The sequence below is a fragment of the Pyxicephalus adspersus genome, chromosome 1 (genome assembly GCF_032062135.1).
Source record: "Pyxicephalus adspersus chromosome 1, UCB_Pads_2.0, whole genome shotgun sequence".
Classification (NCBI taxonomy): Eukaryota; Metazoa; Chordata; class Amphibia; order Anura; family Pyxicephalidae; genus Pyxicephalus; species Pyxicephalus adspersus.
In genome coordinates this window covers 134671655-134699002 of record NC_092858.1, presented here as the reverse complement: position 1 = coordinate 134699002, position 27348 = coordinate 134671655, and the positions used below count along the sequence as shown (strand labels likewise).

Sequence of the window (27348 nt, the reverse complement as noted above, 5' to 3'; positions counted from 1 at the left end):
ATACACACACAGAATGCTAGACACATATGTTTGTAATCAAATGTATAAAACAACACAATAAAATGAAATGTTTTGGTAGAACCCAACAGACACACATATTTTCAAAATAAATGTATTAACATTATTATTACTTAATACATTTTTTAAAACATTATATCTACACTTCCATCGATCTGTATTATTTATGTTGATGTCAGATAAAACAAATTATAGTTCTAATAATAAATAAAACTTTTAACACATACTTTTGGGGTATTTTTTTAAACCATAATAACATTAGACACACAGGATAAAAACTCCTATTGTTAGCTCACTGTTGACTGTTAAATTGCAAACAGAAGGCTGAATCCAGCCAAGTCATTTTAGGTGCTAGTCAGGAGGAGATTGTTACAAAAGTTCATGGCCTCTCCATAGTCAGTGGGATTAGAATACCTGGTTGAATCAGCTGTGGCAGCACTGGTGTCACATCACACTGAAAACTACTATGGAGCCTTGTCATGAGGATAAAAATTGCAACAGTAAGTGCTGCTGGTGGTTTGAAAATGCATTAATATAGTTTTGCCCAACAATGTATTTTTAGTTAATTATCAATAATTATAAATATTCAAATTTTAAATGTTGTATTCTTATCACTACTAGATCATAAGTATTAAAAAAGTTTTAAAATAAATGGTATAGAATATTACTTAAAAGCATGTGAATCTTTGTGCAGGCATTATAGGTCCATGCATCATGATATGGTATAGCATTTAACTTGATTTGTTTTTTTGCCATGAGTAGTAATGAGCAAAACTGAGAAATGTTTGGAGAAATATTTCTTAGATTTGTGAGCAGTTAATTGCCAAGCCCCTGAGTATGGTGTTGCTTTATAACTAGTTATTTTTTTCTAATAAAAATTTTCAATAAAGTAAAGTAAGTAAGTAAAGTATGTATAGGAGCTTTGCAATTACCTCAAAAAGATGGTGGGGAACTTTAAAAGTATTTTGATGACTGTACTGTGATTTAGAGGAAAGAAACATGCCTAATGTTAAATATTAAAAATATTAACAATGAACACATACCATTTATTGAATGTCTAAAGCAGTGTTGCTCAATCCGGGTTCCCGAAAGCAATTCGGACATCTCAGTTACCATTGACACCAATTAACTTTTTAGCTATCTGTAAGGATGCAAGGACTTAATTTATTAGAGCTCTTAAATGCTGGAGAGGATACACTTTCCTCAGTGAAACTGGGAGATCCAGCAAACATGCAATGGATCCAGTCCAGGATTACATGTGGAATCCTACATATAGAAATCCTACATATGGAAAACATTAGCTATCAAATGACTTTTAAGAAACACATTCCAGGTTTGCTGGATCACCCAGCCTTACTTATGAAAGCAAGGCCTCTCCATTGCCTTGGAGAACTTTATTCAAACAAGGCCAATGTAAGAGGCATTCTTTCCACTGACCACCACACTAATGTTTGTGAGCTGTAGATAAAGTAAATATAGCAGGGGTTCCCAAATATCTAAATATGACATGTTAAGAAGGTGAAAGAAGGCTGGTCAAAAATGTCATTGACAGTGGTAAAAGCTATAAAAGGGCTTTATTTACATCAATTTTGGCTGTTTATTGTTAAATTATGTGGGTTTTTTTTATAAAGCAGAGAACCTGACAGTCCCTAAAACATTTCCTGGTGGAGAATCTTCCAGGTCCATTTGTTTCAATGGTAGTACATTCTCCATCAGGGAATGAGATGATATCAGATTCACTGCTTTATACATAGACCACTAAAAGCCATATATATATATATATATATTTTGATGACCGTACTGTGATTTAGAGGAAAGAAACATGCCTAATGTTAAATATTAAAAATATTAACAATGAACACATACCATTTATTGAATGTCTAAAGCAGTGTTGCTCAATCCGGGTTCCCGAAAGCAATTCGGACATCTCAGTTACCGTTGACACCAATTAACTTTTTAGCTATCTGTAAGCATGACAAGGACCTAATTTATTAAAGCTCTTAAATGCTGGAGAGGATACACTTTCCTCAGTGAAACTGGGAGATCCAGCAAACATGCAATGGATCTAGTCCAGGATTACATGTGGAATCCTACATATGGAAATCCTACATATGGAAAACATTAGCTATCAAATGACTTTTAAGAAACACATTCCAGGTTTGCTGGATCACCCAGCCTTACTTATGAAAGCAAGGCCTCTCCATTATTCAAACAAGGCCAATGTAAGAGGCATTCTTTCCACTGACCACCACACTAATGTTTGTGAGCTGTAGATAAAGTAATTAGAGCAGAGGTTCCCAAAGATCTAAATATGATATCATGGGTTCCCCATGTTAAGAAGGTGAAAGAAGGCTGGCCAAAAATGTCATTGACAGTGGTAAAAGCTATAAAAGGGCTTTATTTACATCAATTTTGGCTGTTTATTGTTAAATGATGTGGGTTTTTTTTTTATAAAGCAGAGAACCTGACAGTCCCTAAAACATTTCCTGGTGGAGAATCTTCCAGGTCCATTTGTTTCAATGGTAGTACATTCCCCATCAGGGAATGAGATGATATCAGATTCACTGCTTTATACATAGACCACTAAAAGACATATATATATATATATATATTATATGCTGTGTCCCACTGTAAATACTGTATATGTTTCTGAACTACGGCTTCTGTTTGCTTAAAAATGGTCAGCAGCAGGTATGATGAGCAAAAGAACTAGAGAAATTGTCTAAAAGAGTGAAACTCAAAATCAGCAAATAGGAAATAGGTAACTAGGTCAAATATGTAAATGACCAATCATCAGCTGAAATTGGGGCCAAATAGTAAAAGGAATCTCAGAGAATATGCTTAAATCCAAGATAAAGTGAGTCTCAACAAAAGTCATGATGTTCAAAGCTGCCTAAATACCAGGGACATGTTTACAACCAAAAAAAAGATGCACATTTTTTTTCCTAAAGATCACAATAATTTGTGGAGACTGAGAGAAATCACAGGTTGTGCAGCAAATGTCAGGAGTCAAATGTGTTGCAAAATGTAACCTTGAACAAAAAAACAATCTAAAACCGTGCAGGCTTTGCAGGGTCAGAAAATATCCTAAAAAGGTTCTTCATACCTACACAATATCATTTGTATACCTGTAAGTCTCAGTCCAGTAACATCTAAAACCTGATATTTTAAAGTGCCATCTGTATTTTAAGTCATATATTTTGGCTTATTACACTTTAAAAGGCATAGGCCTTGATTTACAAAAGAAATATAGACTGTTCACAAAGCAAACTCAATTATAACCATACAAGCCATATTTTTCTTAGGCTGGTAAAAATAAAGCGGACATAAACTATCCAATCACACATAAGACAAAAAAAACTGTTGATTTGTTTGTAATTGTGTATTTTTAAAAGTGAGCAAATCAACATTCACTGACAAGTGAAATATCCCTTTTAAGAAAACGTTTAACCTTGGAAGGTGAACAGCCTAAATTCATTCTATAGTCTTAATGAACACAAATACCAGCCCAGCAGATCAACTGCATTAGTACTCACTGGAACAAAGCCAGGTTTAAACAATTTGGCAAAACAATTATTCACTTGGTTCTATGCTACAAATCTGCAAATATGATGCCTGCAGACTTTCGTTTCATAGCTATCTCTCAAAAAGCAGACATGAAGCTCCCTAATTCCCATCTCACAACAATTCTCCTTAGTCTGATTCATACAACTTGTCTCTTGATAAGTTTAAAGCTCTCCTATAGTATGGCTTAGAGCAGAGGTCCGATTAAATGACTGATCACATCCTTAAAGAAATCTGAAACTTCAGTAACCAAACTTAACATATTGAAGCACGCCGCGCAGATGCCGCGATGGATTCTTTACTGAGTCTGGATTGGATTCTTGTACTGCTTCTTCTTGTTAGCCTCCTTTGTGAAAGTGGCAAGGTAACATGAAAAAATGGAAACATTTATAAAATAGAATAGAAATAGATTTTTGGCCCTCTTGCCACTGTACATACACAAAAGCTAACACCCACCCAGGGCAACAATTGAGACAATACCACTTACCAATAAAACAACACATTTTTGGTATCTTCATACACACGGTAGTGAGAGAAATAATTACATTATTATTAGGGCCAATATTTATGATTAATTCTGATAATTACCTGATAAGCTACCAAAACTTTTAAAACATCACCTATGAACAATTTTGGGTAGCATTCTTATCTGCCTTTTCTTTTATACATACATACTTTTATGTCTTGACATATTTTTAAATGCATCTAATAAAATTGAGAATTGGGACACCCAAATATTATTTCTAACACAGCAATATATACCCCATATATATTTAGCATTATTGGTATTTGTTTACTTGACTGGATGTTTTATTAAATTTGTTTTATTAAAAGAGTTTTTGTTCATTAAATTTAGTAAAAAATCAAATTGACATTGTATGGGTTTGAGACGTTGTACAGGTCCTCTATTTTTAGACAATATATTTGTTGGGGGATTTCAAGTGTGTTTTCAAGTACAAAATGTAAATGTTAGCACGTGCATACAACAAAAGATAAAAAAATAGCCCCCAACAGTGAAAGGGCTAAGTATATGCTAATGAATGCAGTGCTGCATTAATGTGTGTCCTTTATATCTGCCCGAAGTTTAGCTTCAAAGGATACATTGTTGTTATTAACTGTGTCTTAAAACTGTAATCTTTATATATATTAACCTAGTGATTTTATTAAAATTTTTAACTTTAAATGTCGAAACAACTTAAATATTTTCAGTTTTTTGTTCTGACTAGCTTGACAATGTGATAAGGAATTTCTGCATTACTACCGTACTGTATATTGCCTTGCCCATGTGCACCATGCTTTGCTAGTATTACAGAGAGCCGCTGTCATTGATGCTTTCCTGGATTTAGTGCAGACAATATGGAGGTCTTCAGCAGCCTTGAGCAATGCTTGGAGTAAATGTAAAGGGATATAAAGTATAATAAAGGGTCCATAAAGCGTGTTCTAACGATTAATTGTACTGTGTACCGCTGCCATTTATGCTTATTCAGCAAAAATGGCATCGGAAATAGCCCAGGCCGCGGGTGAATGTCTATCAACAATAAATAAATAAATTGTGTTCTTATTATGCCTGCCTGCAGTGTGTATTTAACTGATGTTTATGTCTCATACTATTTTGGATATATCCAAAATCTACATACTTGTTGATGTACATGTATCTACACATTTAGATATAACCATCCTTTACAATGTTCTTCCCTAAATCAAACCACGAACCCAGCTACTTTCTATGTATCTATTTGATTTGGGAGCTACCATAGCATTCAAGATCAGCAAACCTAGTGGTGAGCATACACTTGCCAAATTTGTGATCTAGTTGTGAATCATCTAATGAGACAACTTTGCAATCGAACTGAACTAATAGAAGAAAAATGTTTACATGTACAATTATTATACTTCAATTTTTCCCAGTGCCAGACAAAAGATCTAAGGAATAAGCAGCAGGCTGCATGGAAGGACTTGTGAAAGCAGCAGTGTCCGTGTAGCTATCTGACATTTTCTCCACTGACATGTTCTCCACTGTCTTCTCAGTACTGCTGAGACCAGTACAGTACTGTGCAACCAGCAACACATGAAGAAAAGATGTAGTAAATGATGTGGAATGTTGGGGAAATAATAAGTCTACTGCTGTATGGATCCTGCTGCTCACACAGAGAGCATGCAGCCCAATGCCTTTTCTTCTGGCATTAGTCTCTGTCCTTGTGCACCCCCTTAGTTCACTTTGGAACAGAAATCATTAAGGATTAATTCGAATAAATAAGTGTTAATTCTGTTTCAATGCATACCTCTAATTGTGACAAATTAGATACTGGCAGTGTTTTTTACTTTGGTCATTCCTTATTAATTTTGTCTAAAAAATGTTTGTAAATTTTGCTGCAACTTGTTAAATACCCCGGCCATAACAACTTTATACTTTATCCCAACCCTGCTGCTTTTCTTCAACTGCTTGCTATGAATGTACATTAAGAAAAAGAAATAATAAAAATATAAATATTGTATAAATAGGAAAAAATAATTATTTTAAAAGCAGAACTCCAGCTTCCCTCTACTCTCTATTCACACCTCCATTTGTCTAATTTAAATAAATAAAGTCTAATTACCATAGTATTTGGTGCACAACAGTGCTCACATAACTGCTGTCTGTGCTTGTTCCAGTATTTGGCTGCAGGTCGATAACAAGAAGAGTACACATCTGAACATTGTGACCTAAAAGTAGAAATACACAGTGGGAATAGTCAGGGTGGTAATACTGATACAAGGCGGTATGGAAAGATAGGATTATGCTGAGCATCATTCATTTAGTTGCTGGGATGGAGAATACTGTGCAAAAAAGAGACTGAGAGCAGTGTAGTATTATGGAGAATGTGCACATTATTTTACATGATTGAAATGTACACATAGTACAAAAATAATAAAATTGTTTACATCCCAGCATTGCCATAACAAGAATGGCAGCAACGGCTTATGCATTTCAGAAACCTATTTTTTTCTTTGTAAGAGGCAGATAATGGTAAAAAAAAAACTGTCAGGGTATGTTTTGCCTTACACTTTCTGGAGACGCAGCAAGCAGCACATGTACAGGAGAGACATTTACAGGCCATGTGGCACATGTAGTACAGTTTATACTCCAGATGTTCATCAAATGCAAACAGTGCAGCTAAGTTGGCACAACTCCTTTGCAAATGTATGGATGTTACATCATCACCGGCCTCCCTGTGGCTGAAACAGAAAAATGTCAGCAGTGGCAGAAGTTTCTGTTCAGATGGCACTGTTGGTTGTGAAATGTCATCGCTGGAGGAAGAAAATGAAGAGTTTGCCATCATTAATTGCTGTAAGCATCCTCCACCCTACATTTTCACTTGAATAAAAATGAAGGAAAAGGTCAATTAGTCAAAACTGATAGTTTATTCTTAAATAATGGAGGGTTTAAAGAACCAGTTCAGTAAACATCCTCATAAATACAGTAAAGTCAGCTATTTGTCACACAAGGGCTTACATATCTCCAATAATGACTTCCAAAAAATTTCCACATCCTGACCAGTAAATATCTAGCACCAGGCTGTCTACACCTGCATAGGTTGAATATACAGTGCTGCCTAATATGTTGGGGCTATATAAATACTGTCTAATAATGATAATATTATACCACCTTGGTCCTGTAGTATAGAGGTTTGTACCCTTCAAGTTTATGGGATATTAGTGTGCATGTAGGCAGCACTACCAACTGGGATGTGGACATTGTAAAAGGTTGCTGCCACCTTGTTAAGGAATGGATTATCAATGCATTATCAATCCTTGAAATACCTTTCTGGTCTTATGGAACCCCTGCTATGTATACTATATACACAACTCACAGTATATTAGCGTGGTGGTCAGTGGGAAGAATGACTAGTACATTGCTGGCCATTGGCAAGAATGTCACCCTTATAGATAGCGAAAAAGATCATAAGTGTAAGTTGAACTGATCTGAGAGGTACAAATTGCTCATTGTTTAAAGAACCCCTAGCAACCTCTGAAGTAACCTTTGGTTGAGAAACACTGATATATTGTATTTGGGATGCTAGGAAGGGTGGCTGGGGGTGCACAATCTCTGCACATCCAGGGGGGTCCATCAAAAATGACTACCCACCTTGACTTCCCCTTTAGACACTAAGTGCTAGGGACTAAACTACTCAAGAAGAGCAGCCCAAAGCTTGTATACACCAGAGAAAAGTCATTAAATACAACAGGAATCGCTCTTGTGGTATACATACATAAAAAATTTCAATGTTGACAAGACTTTTCCTCTAAATAAAATTTTATTCCTGGTTTGACTGGTGCTTTTATTTATACATTCCACCCATCCAAACGCCATATAAAGCCATAAAAAAGTATGTCAACTAAACATGTTTTTTTTTCACACAATAACATTAATATTAACAAACTAATTTGTTTTGCAATGCTTATTATAAATTCTAATATGCTGCATCTTACAGCTGTCATCATCAGTCTTTATTGGTGATAATAAGCAAAGCCATACCGATCCCTGACACAATTAGTTTGATATGCAGCAGATTCCGAATATTTAACAAGGGAACCGAGAGGAGTGAAGATAAAATGTTCCCACACAGTTCACTGACAGTTGGAACAAAGAAGAGATCCCATAGCAACCGTACACTTTAAATTTGATGTATCAAGTAAGATCATGTCTACAGAAAAATGATGTCAATATAGCTCCCGTAATACACAAGCTGCTCCTGAATAGGTGTTTGTAATACACTTTGGATGAGAACTGTTTATATTGACTGAAAAAAACTGCAGCAGCGTAGGGGTGGATGTAAAACCTGACTAAATGTCATTTTTTTCTGGTAATATTTTTCAGCTTTTTTTATCCTTTTTTGTATGTCAATGCTGCAAATCTTCTGCAGCCATTTTTGAGGTTACTTTCAGTCAACACCAGGAATGGCTTGGTGGCATTTTCTAGAATGGGTTTGAAGAAGGACCATGCTTGTGTATTATGTCTTGTCTCCATTGGAAGCCAATGAGAGTGAATGGCAACACAAAAGCATACAGGCACAGAGTGTTGTCACACTATAACAGGAAGTGCTTGCAGCAGAACTTTTATATCAGGGACTAGTTCAATGACTGCAAATTTATAAATATATACCTATAGGAACCTATATGAACATGCATACCTCTCAACTTTTGGGCACTGGGAAGCTGGTAAAGGAGACAAAGGACACACTGATATGCCCTGTTGTGCAGAACACAAATACGCAAAATATGAGTAACTACGAGTGCTTTATTCACAGCTACATTTCCTTTTTATCAGCTTTTAAATATAACATAACATAACAAAATAACATATAGAATAATTTAGAAACAGAATAAAAGGTTTGGTGCACAATAACACTTTTGAATACATAATTACACATCTAATAGACAGACGAGAAACTTGGATCTGAAAGAGGGACAGTTCCTCCAAATTAGAGGCAGTTAGGAAGTATATAGCATGGACTCTAGCAAAGGTTGGGTGGCATTTTTCAGGGCAGGTTTACTAATGATGACAAAAGTAGACCATGCCTACTATGATTTTTGTCAACATTGCCAGCCCCTATGAAAGAATGGGAACACATGAGCATAACAGGGAGACAGGGACAGAGCAATGTCACCCTATTGGTAGGTTTAGACCTGCTTTGAGATCGAGGGATCCCACATGACTCCTCATGGGTGGCACCTTGCCAGCTGGTCGGTCATATGCTCCACAGCACTGGTTCTGAAACTACCAGCATATGCACATTTAGGACAGCTGGCGATAGTGAGTGGTACTAGTACCACACACTGCCCCCCCCCCCAAACATTCTTCACGGAGTAGGCACAGGGAGATGCTACCAAGTATTATACTGGCTTCCCGGTAAATACACCACAACCTCACTACCAGTGTAAACCTATCCTTAACCCCCATATCGGTAATCCGGAGTGTGACTCGGGGTGAATTTTACATGCTAAAAGCAGTAATTTCAAATCACACTCGGGGTCACTTAAAAAACCCAATTTACTTTGTTCCATTGGCGTCCCTCGGCATCCTGCTGGTCCCCGAAGGACCTCCGGCAGGCTCCTCCCTTTTTGATCTTCTCCCGGCGACTGCAGAGATGTTCTGCGGGGGTTCCCGGTGACGTTGGTGCATGCGTCGATGCGGGCAGGAGCGGCGGGAGAAATTCAAATAATTTTAAATTGGATTCAATACAAAATAGCTGTATTGAGTCCAAGACAAATAAATCTTTGTATAATCTATATATATATGTATATACATATGTAATATGTATATTACATTTCATTATTTTTTTAACAGCTTGTTGTGTTTTTTTATTTAAAGTTTATTATTAAATGTAATAAATATAGGACATATTTCGGACAAAAGAATTATAGCCTACTATGTAAAATAAATTTCCATGCAAAAAAAGTAACGCTTTTTGCATGGAAATACTGAGAAAATTAGAATGCTAGGAGGGTTAAAGAAGAAATATTTTACCAAACCCCTTTATGGCAAGCACTGTTTTAAAAATAAAATCCTGCAGATTTAAAAGTATTTTGAAAACAAATAAATATAACTAGATATATAATAATAAGAAGAAGAAGAAGAAGAAGAAGAAGAAGAAGAAGAGGAAGAAGAAGTAGAAAAAAAGAAGAAGAAGAAGAAGAAGAGGAAGAGGAAGAAGAAGAAGAAGGTGTAGAAGAAGGAGAAGAATTTACAGATGCTTTATGCAATTGTTAAGAGCAAGCAGCTAATCTATGAGACTTTTCTTCATTCCATCTAAGGCTTTCCTGTTTTAATTCTGCCTTGTAAACTGGAGGGAGGATTGGCTAGGACTGAAATATCCATTGGGTGGCAGTAACAGTATCTTTTTTATGACTTGCAGTTGCAGCAGGCTGCGAGAGTGCATTCAATCAAATGAGGAGATCTTATTGAAACACTGGATTCATTTATGTATTGCAGTTTCTCCCTTTTTTTCTGTCTATCTCTGTCTCTCTATTACCTCCCTCTTTGCCTTCCTCTCTGGTCCCTTGTTTTCTGGATGCTGGCTGTTAATCAAGTTTCCTTGTGTGCTTGTCCTCTATATTGGAGATTAGCATCATCCTGGAGCTAACAACTGATCTGAATCCTTTCCTTCTCTGTTCTACCACCTTGTTCTTCATCTTCATTTGGGAGTGCTAGGACCCAGGAGACATCCATTCAAACAGCAGGAGTTCTTTCACATAGCAGTACAGCTAAAGGAAAACCCCATTGGATCTGTTATTGCAGGATACTTGTGAAATATACATACACTGCTTCTTCTTTTTTTTTTCCTCTGGCTGCGTCTTGAATATGGAAAGATCTTATATGTATAGTGGGGCTTTGCTCTGAAAAGCTGCAGATGCAGTAAGGATTTTCTCCCTCTCTCTCCCTGTTGATAACAGACTTCTGTTGCTCTTTCCTCTTTCTGTCTTTTTTATTTTAGCAGTTCTTTTTTGACGCTTTTGATTCACACCTGGATTGGATCTTCTACATGAAACTGGGTACTTTGAGAGCTGGAAGGCTGCAGGTCTTACATCCTCTGTCTAGATGGAATTATCCTATATGGTGGTGAACTTGGCACTCGTGAATGGGGATCCTTTTACTGATTGCTAGCAGCAGCAGAAATCCACATATTTCTAAGCCACATTTCTAAGGAATAAAAGGTTGGATCTGCTGAGTAAGCATTGTGATGACCAACTATCACCTTGCTGACTGATCCCAACATCCCAATATTTTGGAAGAACGTTTTGGGTAAGATTCTTTTCTGTCTCTAGATAAAAAAGCATGCAGTGGGCTAACTATTGAAACTTGGGTGCTTGTGATGGAAAGGGGACTCCCTCATTGCTGCAGTCTTAAATATACAAGAGCAAATGGACAACTGCAGATAACATTTGATAATGTCTTCTGTGATCAGGGCACATTGCCTTTTACTATCATACATCATATTGCCTTTGGATTATACAGCATGCCTGTGTGTATCAAGGTTTAATGCAATATATTTGGAAAGCAAGGGTTAATAGAAGGTGTCTTTCTAAAGCAGATCAGCTGTAGATTGGTAAAGTGTCTACCATGGCTTTATAGTAGAATAGATGTATTTGGGTATATATATTTAACTGTGATCATTAGTACTGGTGCATTGATCACAGAAGCTGCAGCAACCTGCATGGATTCCTATATACCTATTCCAGCACTTCGTGTGTGCCATTTTTTTCCTATTCAGCAGGAGGTTAAATGGCATTAAGTGTATTGGTATGGATTGCTATGCAATTATTTCTGCAGATTCTGCAGGAGGATTATATAGCTGCAAGCTGTTAGAGGAAAAAGAGCAGCACAAAGACTGGCTGGCATAATCAGTTCCAGGCTCAGTCTTTGGTCCATCAGAACGACTACAGCAGTGCTGTCTATTGGCTCACATAGATCCCATCAAAAGCATAATACTCTATGCAGATAATGATGGCAGTGTTAAACTAGGCTACAGTCCACAATACCAGAGTATGTCCTGGTCCTGGTCCTGGTTAAAAAAGTTTAGACTACTGGAAAATAATAGTACATTGATATCAAATTGTATAATATATATAGAGTGGCCAGGATTGGGCTGCACTTCACGGGTAAAGTTCTGTGTGGACAAGGATCCCCTCTAACAACTCTCCTCCTTGTTGCATCATGTTTTGCAATTCAAAAAAGGGTGTTAAATGACAAGGGTCTCTCTTTTCTTAGAGAGAAGACAGTAATAGTGATTGCACCTAATAATAGAGTACAAAAATGACTTCTTTTAAGTTTAATTGCCAAAGGACTACAGATCAATTGACAGGGTAAGTGGGAGGAAGGAAGAAGAAAATGGTTTCTAGATGAGATTTTGCTGCAATTCTTAATTTTCTGCCATACATTTAGTACCCTTTTTCTTGCAGTATCTATTTTCAATGGGTCATAGGATAGCTAGTAAAAGCTTGTAGATTTGTGCACCACCTTATGCACATTTTGTAAGCTCCAGAATATAGCAAGTGTAACAGTTAACAAAGGTCCCATTGACTGGATCAGCCTACAGACTTGGTCAAGGTCAATACTGAGGCCAGGGTTTTCATAGAATGTTTGCAAACAATAAAGTTGGCCAAGGGAGCTACTGAAAAATGGTCTTGAATGGGAAAGACTGCATAGAACCAGAATACAACAAGTTTACTTGTGTGTTTCTGGCCAGGACACATGGTCATGTCTGACCATTCAAAGTCAGACAACTTTGATGGAATTTTAGGAAGTACAGGTTAAAGACCAAGTCAAAGTAAACCATAATCATTAAACATCAATGGAAAAAAAATTATTTATTCTTATGGACTTTAAACAGGTTGAAGTTTTTTTTGGATGTAAAGTTTAAATAGCATATTTCATGTTGACATGATGCAATTTGATCCTGTATAGCTTTAAAATGGCTGCAAGCTGTGAATGGTAATAACAAGACATGTACTTTTAATGTAACCTGAATCACCACCTTTCCTGCTCTTTATAAGCTCCTTCTTGTGGTTATTTGAGCGATGCTTATATTTTCTTTATTGCAATGCATGATGATATTAGGAATTTCTTGGATATTACCAGCTGCACATAGCATAGGCTACTCTTCCATTAAAGAGGTAGATGGCACATGGAGGAAGAACAGATGTCAGGTGTTGTTTAGAATCCCTTAAAGGATTATGTCCAAGTTTGGAAGATAGATGTCTTGTAAGAGCCCTGTGTCTGATATTCCATGTTACCTGTGATAATGAAAGATACTATCTTTACCCAAGCATGATTAATGGTATGTCTAAAATAGGACAGGAAAAACCAAGGACTAAGTTCGGCAGAGTAAATGCTGTACAGAAGTATGTGGAAGATGATTGAATTCAGCATGTGAAATGTAGAATTGTGAAGTTAATGTAGGAAACATAAAAGGATCATGGCACTGCTAACCTGTGTTCAAGGCACATTTCAGAGTGTGGTAGTTGCTTTCAGAAATGAGAGCGGTGTGTTTCTGAAGGTTAGGCTTTCACTGCTAGGTCTTGCCACTGGTTATCATTCAAATGAGTGCACTGGCATGCTGCAGATGGAGCAGACCTTACTGTAGAACAAGGCTTACTTGGACTACCAATAAAATGGCCAGGATTAGACCTTGTTTGGTGATGTAAACAGTAGCAGCCCTTACAGTCTGGGGAATATTGTATGAAATGCAAATCAGAACATGTGCCATACTCTGGATTCTCTATTACAGATTATGTACACAGTATGCAGCATACATTGTCGCCATCTATGTATTTTTTTTTATTTATAGATCGTTGAGCTGAAGCCTTATATTTCTACTTAACGCTGTCAAACTGCAAATACCTGCAATGTGTTGCTTGTGGGCTATAAATGTATGGTGTTTGCCTCTTGTTCCCCATCCTTCAGACGTCAGAATAGGACTGTAGCTGCAGTACTGTATTTATTGCCTTCAATGGGAAGCATGCTTTAATACAGTTCTTTCCAACCTTACATAGTTGAGTTTTTTTTTCTTTTTTATGTGCCTTCTAAACCACTTTGTTCCTTCTGCAGTAAGAGTATCCTTGAGCTCACCAAGGAAAGATAAAACAATTGGTCGAGTGCTATAATGAATGATAGAAGAATGCATTTCCCAAGTCTTCCATATGTGGATTGTATTAATAATGGTATGCAGTTTCCAGCCGTATTCCAGAGCACAGGGTGGCATTTCCATTGTCATTTTCAGTTATTGCATAGCAAATGTTCCCTGGGATCATTTATAATTATATCTGCTCTGACAGCCTATAAGGCTATTTCTCATTGTTGTGGGTAAAAATGTAATTGGATTTTTTGAGGCTTGTTATACAGTGTTGCTTGTTAACCCTTCATGCTATAAAAAAAAAAAAAAAAAAATCTCCAGTGTTTTAAGATGTCCTGAATCACATTTAAAGCTGAACTCAAGGTTAACGGCTGAAAACACAGATGAAATACATACTTGAGAGATGTTTTTCCTATCTAATAATTTGTATTTCTCGCCACTCAGTCCTCAGATTTACACAGATCTACCACAGAGCATATACTTTCTAAAGGACCAGGGGACCAGAATTTATCTAAATTTATTACCACTAAAATACACCTCCCCTGCCTGAGACTGTATAATATAAATGCAAGCTGCACAATAAACGATTGAATCTCTCTGTTTTCTCCTTCTGTCATCATGCTCCTTGTACTTTAGCACAACTGCTTTCCTTATTTTATTGTTTCTTCCTCCCCTTCTCTGTGCTTTTCTGTAGCAAGAAGTCGATTGATCAATTGTCAAAATCAGGTATTACACTCCAATTAAAAAATAAATGTGAAGATTTATTATTGGTTTTAAAGTTGCATTTGTATCTGCCTTGACTTCAGCTTTAAAGCGTATCCCACATGCGTTATTCTCTTTACATTTTGGGAGAAGTAAGGAAGCACTAACGCATTAAGAAAACATGATATATTTCATATTTTGTTCAGTAATGCCTTGACAGACTCAGGAAGACTGTGTTGTGACCAATTATAAATGTTCAAACACTCTAATTTGCAAGCGCTATACCTACAATGGAATGTCATAGATAAAAATTGCAACGTTATCCAAATAACTCAAACAAAAACACCTCATCATAAATACCAGTAAAACGTAAAGTGGCTTCCCTACCATACAATATAAAATGTATATATAATGCAAATTGTTTGGGGTAATCTGTATACTGTTTACAGGTTTTTCATATTCCAATGTAAAGTGTTTGACGTTAGGCCTGTACAAGGTTGAATTTGGACTTTAGCTTGCAGTTTCCATGGATCCTTTTAAATCATATGTCGTCCCCTTTGGTATAATGTAACACTGTTACATTATCAATGATCACCCAATGGCCAAAGAGTACCAAGGACCCATAAGACTGAACATTAAAATTGTGGTTTTGGAGGGTGCAATGGTGACAGGATCCCGGACTGGTCATAGCTGCAGGGTGCTTAGAGAAAGGTACGTGTGTGCTATAATTTGTAAGTGTGCCAAACAAACTTGCAGATTATGTCCAAAGCTATGTAGGTTTTATTCTCCTGTAATTCTCCAGGCTCCTGTAGAAGAAATTACACAGGAAGTACTATTCTATGTACAATTCTAATTTTTGAATATACCTGAGAAAATTCAGCCAACCATTTCTCCAACAGGGAGCTCATTGATTGAAATTTGTATCTGGTTACTTACTGGGCAGTGCCAGTTCCACCCAAGTGTGTGATACCAGGAACAGATATATTGCTCATTGGTTGCTGAGTTCGAATGGTAAATGCTGCTAAATCTCATCAGTATGTAGATCACTTGGCTAAAGGGTATCAAGTTGAACAGAGGGGGAAAGGGTGCCAGTGAGTATCTTCAGGTGTTTAGGGTAGCACCTTCGGTAAGCCCATTCCACCATTGGACCCTGGATGGTTAGTAATGAAGTTAGGGGGTCACAATATTGGTTGATTTTAACAACAGCCTTAAATTAGGCAGACCATGGCAAAGTCTTAGCTTATGGGGAAAAAATGCTGATTAAAAAATGCTCCATGCTCACTGTAGCACATTTGACCTTTTATTTCTCTTCCTGCCCTTCATGCATAAACAAATTCTAAAAACCCCTCTTCTGTAAAAGTGTTGTGGTTTACACTAATTTGATGTAATTTAACATACACACACAAGTAAATGGACCTAAATCAGCCTTATTCAATAAAATTAGTTAAAAGAGCACTGAGGATGCACAAAGTACAAGCCACAGCAACTGCAAATAAATCATATCTTAACTGAACTTATTCTAGTAAATTAAAATCGAATTGGTTAATATGAAGGGCTTTCACTTACACATTCCCTGCTGTTCTTTTGACCACTTTAATAAATGCACCAGTTCTAATTCCAGCTTGCGATTGTTATTTGTTGGTTTATTACAGCTGTCGGGAATGTCCTTTACTTTAAGACGGTCAATGATTACAAATATAAGTGTATGACTATTGAGCACCTATTGCTCCATGCACTGCTGTATGGCACTGGGGTTGGTCTACTCAAGCAACAATGAGGTTACATAGCAATGGAAAACAGAATGAAGCTCTATGTATTCTTAATACCAAATCATGTGAATAGAGATTTAATACTAAAATATAAAAACTATCCTTGTAGTATTTATAATATATAGGTTACCAATGCTAAACTCTCTTGTGCTAGCATGCATTTGACCTGGAAATAACATTTCACCAGTGAAAACAAAGTCAAATAAATTCAATCTACTCTGTTTCAGGTGTATAGTTCAGACTTTATTAAAGCCAATGGATCAGCTTGACAGCCATGTAGGTAGAGTTTTTGCAATGAAAAGCTATTTTCAACACAACTGGTTTGCTTTAATTTCCCTGCACATCCTCTCCAGCAACACAAACGTAACTTTCCTTCAGTCCTCTGTCCAAGTTTTATAAAATTATTGCATTGAATTCTAAAATACCAGTCAACCTACAAGGCAAAGGAATGTGGGCTAGCCAACAAAATATGAAACTGGCTTTTAGGACCTTGTCTTCCTATAGTCATGAGACAGTTATATGTATAACTATTATGTTTGATTTCAGTTCAGGCTTGGTCCCACCCTAGCTTTGCAAAATGGATACACATTACCAAATTGTGTTCATAAGCCCATTAATTTAAATGAGGTGCCTAAAGCAGTGCATCACACACAAATGTAGTGCATTTTGCATTTTTAAAGCACTTTACCTTTTATTGTTCTGTGCCATTAGCAATAAATAGCAACCCAGCATACCCTGACATGTGCTGTACATTGTTATGTGTTGCTTTAAAGCATGTGTCCTGGTCATAATGAGCCCAATGTGTGTTCCTAATGTCTTCAGCCTCTTTACTCAAACGTACAATTGAAGCCATGTGAAAATCAGTGTGCAAAATAAAGTAACCCATGAAAACCAACCAGAATAAACCCCTTACTCTGCTATCTTTAAACTGCTGAAAGGATAAATCACTTACTGCAAAGCATTGGTCTTTTCGTTGCCTTGTTATGGAGAATAAAACAGTCATATTCACTCTTTTATTTTGATCTTGGGTGATATAACTGAAGAAAAATGCCAAGCTATGAAAAAAATATTTTACTTTTTTATTATCCTAATTCAGATACCCTTCAAAACCATTTGGCATGCGAAGGCTGCGTCAGATTAGTTGGATTGATAAGGAGATCAGTAAGAAGCTAATGTTCATTGATGGGAGGATTTAAAAACAGAGATTTACAGAATGAAACTAAACCCGTTACTGTCATAACCAAAGTTTTTTTGACATACCGTGGTGGAAAATGCAAATTATATAGCAGTGTTCTTTTTCTTCTCTGCAATCATCAATTTTATATATCCATAAAAAGAAATCAAAGCAAGAAAATATTATTTAATCTCTTTTTATCATTAGTAAATTGTATGCCACATCAGGCTGCTAATGGTAAGATAATGACCTTGGGGAATAGACTTGCGTTCCTTTGGTATTGTCACTTGTCATTTTTTAACAATAACAGCCATTTACTTTAGGTGTTACTGCATAATTAAATAGAATATTTATCTATTCATTATCTATCATTATTTAAGATGTGTGACACACTTTCCCCTTGACCATATTTAATGGGCTCTGTGTTTATGCTAGGTGGTTTTACACATTATCTTTATGTGTATTATTAAATGGAAGCACCAAATAAACAAATACTATAAAGCAAACAAAAGATAAAATGTACTAATATTTAAAGTGCTTATTGCCCTGAATGAACATTTATTGCAATGTAATCTGACAGCAGGAATGTCACTATGGCTTCTTGCAGAAAATTATCTTGAGAATTGCAGGCTTAGATTACAAGAGTAGGCTTATTACATGATCATGGTATGTCCATGTTACAAATATATTTATTTCTCTATACTATATATGGGGTCATGAAAAATGGAGGAATGAGGAATGTTGAGGAATGTGGAATGTTGGAGGAATGTTCATTACCAGCTCCCCACCACTGGGTTACCCCCCCAACCCAAATACAGTTCACTCAACCCCTCAATATGCACTCAATTTACACTAACACACACAACAGAAATACACTATACCACATATATAGAGGCTTTCTCTGGAACCCTGAGCCCAAGGCTGATATGTTGTCCTTTGAGCCTTCCCCTTTAACTCAAAGGGGGATATGTTCTTCTGTCTGGGCCACTAGGTTCAAACTCTGACTAACCATTACATGGAAATGTGGCAAAGTCCTATGGCCTCTGATGCTGCCAGTCACTAGTCTGGCAGCTTAGGTTGCACTTATTACAAGACTTACAAAATCAATGCCCATACCAATACCCCTGATAATAAATCATGAAATTAAAAAAATACAAGTATGAATATTTGTATTAAGCTAAATCCCTCATCCTCCACACCCCTACCAGTCTGATACTCCTCACTTATCTAGCAAAAAAATATTGGTGTGTTTTGGTCGACGCCACATCCACTCAACCAGGACGCAAATCCAATATATTGACAAATATGGATATTGACAATAAGACTTGAAGGTAAAATAATCAAGCATTTCATCTTTATTTTGCTCTTCCACTAGTGTTTATCCACCAGAGAAAAAAATACCTAATATATCTGAGAATAGAGGAACATGTGACTCAACACTGTACTAACATTTGCTTGGAATGGTTGGAGAGTAAAAAAAGAGGTATATGTTGGGTATGGGGATATAAGCAAAAACACTGGCAAAGAGCAAGTTTCTTTAACATTGTGTTTAATAGGCTTGTAAAAGACGTAGTAAAATGACAGGAGGTGAAAGATCTGCCCATCCTTTTTTAAAAAAAAAAAAAAATCAATATGTCAACAAGACAGCAAACATTGTCTACATCTATTAGTGGTTTAGCATCCTTGAGTAATTAGTATATACCCTAATCAGTTGTCCCAACCACTACTTTATTAGGTTGCCTAGCTTTCAATTATCAGGCCCTGCGAAGGCCACCATGGACAGTTCTTCACCAGAACATATTGGATAGAAGTAGATAAAAAATCCTGCGCAAACATGATGCACGAAAAAACAAACAATACATAAATAATTCCTCAAAACTTCTAAATTATGAACAATAGATATTTTATTGTGTTATGGTCCAAGAATTCGTGAAGGACTTTACCACTGTTTTAATTCATATATAAACTATATTCAACAGATTGAGAAGTTATTGATATTATTTTATATTGTGTGCACTCTGTATATAATTGGAATTTCATACAGTTATATGAGTAGTGAATATACAGTCCTAGTTGGCACAGCAGACAGCATCTTGTATTTCTTTTCTTTTTTTTGCTTTTGAAAAAAAAAAATTAACTTAGTTTAGTCTGTTTGCTGGTATTTTCAGAGTAGAGTGAGAGCAGTGGATAATATTCTACATTTCCAGAGCAGTGGTGTGATCTGTCTGTCTTCTCTTTATAAGCAAGCAGCATACATTGCCACCACTTTCTCTACTTAATGTTTGGTGCAAAGGACAGTGAGAGGGTTTTGATTTTCTTTAAAGATAGAACACAGAGCACATTCTGTACAATTTCTGAAATACAGCCTTTTACCAGTCCTTTAATCATTTATACTGATTTCACATTGGATACTTTATCTCCGGCAATAAAATAGGTAATTGACTATTCTAATAGTAATGTTGCTTATTCTACCTAAGGGTCTGATTAAAAGGAAAAGCAAACATTAAAAATACAGTGGTAATTTATTGCTTTAATTTGTGGTGTTATCACTGCAATTCTTTGGACTTTTATCCCATTATTTTCAAAAACCCAAATAAACAAAAGTGCAGCAGTAATCTGCAGTGATAAAGGAAACCAGGAAACCATTAAATGGCTCAATCCCGATGATAATGCAGGGATATTGGTGCTTACTTGCATTGGTATTGCCACTTTTAGAACTTTTGCCAGTTGCTTAACTTTTATCGCAGCTTCACACTTATATATATATATTTGTATCTAATGTATATGCATGTGGCTTTGAAAAATTGGCCTCCTAATCTTATGGTCAAAAAGACAGAAAAATAAAGTAGAAAAATAATTTTGAATCTAATTTGGATTTCTAAAAACCTTTACCTCTGCTGTTGAGTTTGTACAATTGAGATAAACAAGGGGTAATCAATACAATCACAAAATCAGCTGTTACAAGTGTAATCTAGTCTATCATGGTAAACATTGTCAGGCAGCAGAGAAAACATAATTTCTGAAATTACTAGTTTTTTTACTCGTTATTATGTTATGATTATTTTTTTCATACTAGAGGGGAAAAAATAACAAGTGTTGCTCAGCTCTAATGGGAACAGTACATAGGTTCTATAAATGGATGATTTTTGTTGAAATATTCCATGAGCTTCACTGATTGCTCTATGGAAGTCAGTGCAAAGAACAAATAAAATAGGCAAAATGTAGTAACCTGTGACAAACAAACAAAAAACTGACATATAATTAGAATGTATGATCTATGTCTTTTTCTTCTCCATAATAAGGGATTTTATGAGTAGAACAAAAACAGCAGTTATATGCTAAGAAATCTACTCCATAGCAACTGAAGTGACTAAAGTAACCTGATTACTAATTTACCAAAAATAATCTTTCACAAAAGGAATACGAGAGCTGAGTTGCTGACAGGTTTAAAAGGCTTTTGCTTTGTTGCTGTCATCATTATCCTGATTTTACAAAAAAACAAGAAATTGTGCAGTTATCAGTCTGTAGGCAAGCATATTGTCAAGTTGGAGGTCTGCATTCCGATTCCCTAGTGGTTGTCAGGGGTGGTCCTGCAACCCTACAACCACCGGTCTATAGGATTGCTGACTGCCGTGTACTGAAAATAGGCTGACAGAAGTTAGTCTAATAGGCTTTAGTTGAACAGAACCAAATTTGGGATGTTTGAGCCAATATTGCAGTTTTTCTGAATAGTTCTAGGTCAATGACTCACTATGAAGTATGGCAAGAATGCCAGCCATGACGCCTCCATATGTCTATCTTGATGGATTTCGGGACAAGCGAGTGAGGTTTTAAAATTCAATCTCGTGGCAAATCGGGCCATTATCGCTTACCGAACATGTAAGCGAGAACGGCCTTTGTAAATTCGTTCGTCAAGATCTAATTTTTTGGACTTGCAAGAACAATCAGGGGAGCGGAGCTGACAGCTCCGCTACCCTGATTGCTCTTGCAGCCCTGTAGTATGTGTTCTTGGATAGAGATTCTCTATCCAAGAACACAGGAGTACCGCGGCTTTGCTCATCATGAATGAATGCAGACGTCGGAACCATCCCGTGATGATTCCATCGGCTGCATTCATTGATGAGCACAGCCGTGGTTCTCACACTGACAGGAGGAGTACCGCGGGCTGCATTCATGAATGCAGCCGTGGGAATCCTCCTGTATGTGATCCCAAGGCACTAGAGCTTAAATGAGTGCATCATCCTGTAATAATTTCCTTGATCGTCCGATGGGTCCGTGAAATCGGTTTGCCGAACTTTCACAGACCCATCACAAGTTTGAGGAAATTTTCGCAAGAACGTCAGGCATTTTCGCTCATCCCTAGATGGATTCTTTTTTAGGCTATTCTAACATTTTAGCATTGCCGTGCCGAGTGTTAAAACATGTTTTTTCTCAACCTTCCTAACATGGGGGAACCCTTGAAATATACTTTAGGTCTTAGAAACCTCTACTATAATTAATGTATTCACAACTCACAGTACATGAGCTTAGCAGTGAATGGGAAAAATTGTCACCCCTACAGCCAAAAAGATCATTGGCGTCAGTGGTAACTAGCCTACGAGGCACACATTGCTCAAGGAACCCCTAGCAAACTCTGGAGGAACTGTAAAGTTCCATAGAGCCGTGGTTTACAAACACCTAATATGTTAGCATGTGGCACTAACTGGTAATACTAATGAAGATTAAAAAATTCTGGTTAAAGTTACTACTCTGGGTTAACAACGTAGTGCCTAGGCCACTAACAAAGCACTACATTTTCTTTCCTTATCATAGGCTTACACCCACCATCTATTCCAGGTGGGGTAGTCCTATGGTGAACTCTCTGTTTCAATACACTATGAATGAAGAGAGTAATGCACTTTTAGAAGGGGATGAGGCCACAACATTGAGTCATGTATAGGTATATGCTCACACTGATGACATCTTGCAGTGAAAAAAAACAGTGCAGCTGACTGTTCCAGGAATGAATGTGAGAATTGTAACTTGCCCCCTAGTCCCAGTAGGATTTCTTGAAATAACTTGTACAGTTCAAAGTGCAGTACCCACAGCAAATCAGATTCAGTTTACTAAAGTCAGAGCACTATAAGGATTCCAAATGGTTGCACAGAGATTTTTGCTTCTTGCACTCATGCATTAAATATTCCTTTAGATATTTTATGTCTATTTTGGGTGCCACACAAGTAATTTTGCTTGACAGTCCAGCTGGCCTTTCTTGTGGTAGTGGGCTTTGGAATGTTACGCCTGGTCATAACTAAATATATCCATTTTTAGGGTGACCTTCAGACTACTTGGGTGGGATCTAAATTGCCTAATTTCTTATATGACAACTTTTAGTTATTACTTCATCTTATATTAAGTTGTCAACTTGGTGACAACATTGTGAAAACATACTTTGATAATATTTTCAATGAAAAGTAACTCCGCTGAGTTTCTGTCAAAGATTACATGCGCAGCTTTGACTCAATGAGACAAACATATCATTAACTTCTATGAAAGTATCTACAATGTCAGGAAAAAGATTAATGAGTGTTTATTTCTGCAAAGTTATGCTTTTATTGTACATTATAATTTGAAAGGATTAACAAGGCACTCAAGTTCCAAGTGGGTGAATGTGACATATCACGTGGACAATCTATAGTCATAACTTTCAGGTAATCATAACTTTTACTTGCACAAAATATAAGAATAATCACAACATACAACAAATGTTGTAGGTGGGTCTAAAACTACAAATTCCACAGTCACAGCAAGAAATAAATGATTCAGTAGACCGAGATGTCAACAGTGATTTCTATGAGCCCAATTGTTAGGCTTGCTTCTGTATTAACAAATACACACTAGGTAATCATTCAGAAAGTGCTGCACAGATATTTTCTTCCACACTATATTTCAGCAACTCAACATTAGCTGATGAGGGAATATAGCCGAGTCAAGCCAGGTTAAACCTACATAATACAGGAACTTAAGGTATGAAGCCTTGAGATTTTCCCAGTTAAAAAATTGATTGCACATTGACTGCTAGCCTACGCCTGTAAAGAGCTGTTCCTGTATATACAGTATATTATATATAATGTATGTATATATCTTTAATTAACCTTATCTCTAATCATGAATCAACACCAAAATAATGTTGTCACAAAAACTTAAAAATTACTATTCCATTAATACATAGATGATATTAGTGCACTGAGATCCGTACAGAACAAAAACCCATTGTGCTCCAAGAACCAGTGATCCAATTTACAAATGGGGAGTGTTTTATAGGTAAATACACTTTATGTCCTTTGTGATTTGGGATGCTCATTGAGATTTCCTTCCTGTTCTCTGGACAAAGTATTTGAGGTTTCCCCATACTTTTACTGCAGAGTGGGTTCCTTTCTGCAAGGGAAAAGGCAGCAATAAAAAAAACAAAAATAAAACAAAGCCTACCATTGTTACTGTTTACAAAATTACATTTATTAATTATATATATATTGTTAGTAGTTTTATTAATGGTAAATCCTTAAAAAACATACCAAATTGCTGTGGATCATTGGCAGGATCACCAAACAGGCATGAAAAAAGAACACTAATACATAAATCCCAACTAACACTAATAATCAGCCATTTATTACACTTACGTTAAGCCTTTCTAAAAGATAAAAAACTAAATTATCATACCCCAGTGTAATCAAACATGTACATGCATCTTGATAATTATTGTTTTTACAGAAAAATACATGCAAGCTTTGGGAGCAGAAATGTAGAACTCTACCAAATATGCTTTCCTTTATTATTCCAACTAGATCTATACACTGCAAAAAAAAATATAAAAGCAGATGGGCTATTATGGAAAATTATCACCAAAGTGTCTGTAAATGGCAAGGAAGACCTGGTTCCCTATTCAGTTACCAGAGCTTGTACTGAGACTTTAGTAGGCTTGTTCCTCATGAAGCTGTCCCCAAACAAGAACTATAGATCCCAGGTGACTCTATTCTCCTTATCCTCACGGCGTCATTTCAGCATCACCTATAGGTTTATTTAATAATGTAGTACACTAACCCCTATCACATAACAGATTGTACCTATTTGGCTACAATAAACTGAAATCTGATTACTTGTACTGTTCTTTGCAAATAGCTATTGTAGGCTGCACTGGCATCTGCTTTCGCATTATGTGGCCACTTTAAACTTAAGGTATAGCTTGTTTTGTCTATGCAGGGCAAGGCAACACGTTCATCTCAATTTAGCTTGACCTCAATTTATTCTTCCACAGCAGCACATGCTTTACCTTCATCATCAGGATTGAAAAAAAAAATACTCATGAAATGAGTTGCATGAATCATAGCTTACATTGGGTTTTGGGCTTCTTATGTGTCTGCGTAGGCATATTGGGTGAGTCACGCACTCCCGTTTCTCTAGCTTTTTACTTTTTTAATTTTGTTTTACATTTCATACATGATAAATTTTCCATGGTACAATGGGTTAGTAATAGAGTAATATGGTAAAGCACAGCAAAGTTACCTTCCTTTGGGACTTAGCTGACTAATAGCCTGATGACTAATTGTGCTTGATTTATTAAAGGTCTCCAAGACTAGGGAAGATAGACTATCATGGGAGAACATGGGTTATCAAGCAAATGTGGAATGGAATTAATCCAGGACTGAAAACATTTGTCAAAAAATAGCAAATTTTTTAGGAAATCCACTCCAGGTTTGCTGGATCACCTAGGGAATGGGATCACATGATAGCCAAGAGAGCTTTCATAAATCAGGCCCAATATGTTCAGTAATCAAATTTCTTCAGCGCAATGCTTTTCACATGAAAAGGAGTCTAGAGTTCTGTCAGTTGGCTGTCAGAAGTACTTTATATTTTACTTTTATTATTTCATTTTTTTCATTTGCATTAATTTTTGTAATAAAAAAAGAAAATTGTAAAACATCACTACACTTTACATTCCCTTTTACATATCTTATATTAATTTTTTTCCTTGTGTGGCTCTCTATATCTTTTGTACATGGTTCTCGGACTGTCAGAGATCAATCAAGCATGACCACAAATGATGGAAGATTAAAAATGAATAATGAGCCTAAATATGTAATGGTGTCTTTGGTCAGTGGATATTCAGAAAAAACACTTTAGTATTTTATGTAAAGCAATATGTTACATATGAACCTCTTTTTGTGTTGGGAGATTAGTACATATACAGCAAACTATCCTTACCTTTTCATGAATGATTATCATCCAGCAAATGAGAAACAAGTGATGTGTTCTTTTAGATAACCCTCTCATCTTGAGTTCATGTACAAAAGTGGAGGCTCTTAATCAGTGTCTCTTTTTTTTTACCATCTGGTCTGATAAGCGCTAAATAGGTTTTGTTAATTCTACCGTCTGCAGCTAAATTGCAAAGATTTTTTGCCATTTTATTTAAAGCAAATTATGCAATGATATTATGAGATAAGCATTATTTTAAAGAAGATTGTTAGTAATTATCTACTGGTAACAAATATGATATGAACATCCATAAAACTAATTTATTTGCTGTCTTTTTAAACTTGTTTGGCATAGTTTACTGTATTTAAATTTAGTTCCACAGAACCTTCTTTAGGAGCTTTTCATTGGAGCAGTGTCCCCTGAAGTGGGGAAGCTTGTTTTCCTGCCACAAAGTTCCTCCTGCAAAGCAAGCTGGTACTTCTTTACCTGTCACCTTCTTCAATATAGTGGTCTTGCTTATTAGCATGGAATAAGCTATATTAACAAATGGTCATCTGTCTTTCAGCATTTATGAGACAGTTATAAATGGGTTCTATATGTGAAAACATTAGGTTGTTAGGATGCTTTATATGCCACAGGTAGATGATGTGTGGAAGTTTGCAAAAGAGGAGGTTTATGTTCTTCTTCCAGAGGTAAGTTTTTTTCAAGTTTACGTTAAAGCAAGTAAATAGTAAAAAACACAAAGCCATAAATACATTAGAGATCCCCAAACCCCAGTCCGCAGCTATCTGATATGTAGGTCGCAAGGGCATGGTGACCAGCAGTGGTCCACTGCACTGGCCGGTGCACCCCCCAATGGGATCAGGAGAAGGATACTGCTTTGGGGGGTGCACTAGCCAGAGCCACAGACCACGTCCTCCATACTATTCCCAGGCTCAGGGTGGTGGGCCCTCTCTCCCATCAGAGGCTCAGACCTGCAATGAGGCTCAGACCTGGGCGAGTTCTGGCATTATGACGTCACTCAGGGGGGAGATTCCATAGATTCAGTGGTCCGCCAGGTTGGGGACCACTGCTTTACATAACCATGTCCTCACTGGTTCATCTTTCAGCACCAGACCAGCTGAGTATTTAGAGACAATTGCTTTTCTTTCTTTCTCTTTTTTACCTAAATGTGTTTGATTGGAGTTAGATATAAACCTCCTGGATCAACTCAACCGCCACAACTGAGGTTATGTGATAAGGATTAATCAGTGCAAAAGATGCAATGTGCCAAAAA

The 27348-nt window shown here is 36.6% G+C and overlaps 1 protein-coding gene across 1 annotated transcript in view; it reads left to right on the top strand.

Moving 5' to 3' along the window:
- The first annotated feature begins 10478 nt into the window (after positions 1–10478).
- The window catches only part of IL1RAPL1 (interleukin 1 receptor accessory protein like 1), a 794786-nt gene continuing 777916 nt past the window's right edge, over positions 10479–27348 (top strand). Inside the window, exon 1 of the mRNA XM_072427846.1 lies at positions 10479–11365. The gene's annotated coding sequence lies outside the window, so the exon portion shown is untranslated. The remainder of the gene's footprint in view (positions 11366–27348) is intronic.